Genomic DNA, 1,562 nt, shown 5'->3' with positions numbered 1-1,562 from the left:
ACTTACATCTTAAAACTTACGACCATCTAATCTTTTTTTTTTTATTAAATTGTCAATATATTAGATTTTCTTCCGTTCATCATTTTCCTCCTTTTTTTTTTCTTCGCATCTCGTTTAATCTCGCGTAAATAAATATTCATAAATACATTTTTATAGACTCGACGCAAGCGGAATATTTTCTCAACGGATCACCTCCTCAGCACACTCACTCTCACTCACTCACTCACTCTCTCTCTCTATCTCTCTCTCTCTCTCTCTCTCTCTCTCTCTTTGCCTCTCCCTCCCTCTCTTCCCTGTTTATTACCATTTTTTTCTCTCTCTTTCGCGTCTTTTATCCGTCTGTTTCTTTCGTTTCTTTTTCGTTCGAAACACGACGATCGTCGTCTCCACCGTCAGGGGAGATTTCTTTCGTGGGTCGATCGTACGTGTACGATACCGATTGCAAAAAAACGACGATATCGACGATGGACACGAAGGACTCTCGATGTCGCGTAAAACTATAAAAACAAGAAGAAAAAAAAAGAAAAAAAGAAAAAATACACATCTCCCCTCCCTCTCCCTCGTTCACGTTTTCTTCTTTTCTAGTCCAACACCAATGATCTGATCGCACGAGAGAGCGCCGTGAAAAGAAATGATCCACCGAGAAAACCTCCTCCGCGGCTTTGCGTCGCGGCCTGAATTTCGATTTAAAATTTTTTTCTTTTTTTTCTTTCTTCAGGGTTCTTTATCCAAAAATATATGTACACATATATGTAACCGGTGTATACGTAGCGCTATATTCGTATGCCCTATTTCGGGGGACCCGGGGGATATTGTTTTTTTCTTTTTCTTTTTGGTACCAAAGTGCAAAAATTGTGAGATCGACCCTCTGTCCATTTTTTCCTCCTTTCCTTTCTTTTTACCCCACCCCCCTCTCTCACTCTCTCTTCTCGATCGAGTCCGCTTTATTATTCTTTTTTTTCTTTCTACTTCTTTCTTTTAACCTCTTCGTTAACAACGATTTCAGACACTTCTGCATGTATATTATACGTGCTCGTTTCACATATACATACACGCGTACTTGTATACATATATATATGTATATATAATATATTTATTTTCGTCTGACGTACAGAGATAATTGAGAGATATAAATTACACAACCGGCGAGGGTCTCACGATTTTCGCACCTTAGGTATAATAATGATCATTATTACACTCTACGATTCTTATTATTTTTTTTTTTTTTTTTTTAATTTACGGTATCTCCTTTCACCTTTCCCCTACCATCTCCTCTCTCTTCGAACTCTGCACGAAACAAAACTCTGCCACACACTACGAAGTATATTTATATCGTTAATTAATTATCGTTTTAACTTTAATTTACCATTTTACTTTACGTTCTCTCCTTTCTCTCCTTCATTTTTGTTTCCGTAGATATATATAGCTATCAATATCGAATCGCGATCACCTATTGTAATTATTCTGGCTTCATAAGGCGGACAAGTGGTTTCATTATTACATTCTTTTTTTCTTTTTTTTTTTTGTTTCTTTTATTATTATTATTATTATTATTATTATTA

This window comes from Habropoda laboriosa, unplaced genomic scaffold, assembly GCF_001263275.1.
Source record: "Habropoda laboriosa isolate 0110345459 unplaced genomic scaffold, ASM126327v1 scaffold291, whole genome shotgun sequence".
Classification (NCBI taxonomy): Eukaryota; Metazoa; Arthropoda; class Insecta; order Hymenoptera; family Apidae; genus Habropoda; species Habropoda laboriosa.
The sequence above is the reverse complement of the archived record's forward strand: the minus strand, read 5'-3'. Positions refer to the sequence as shown.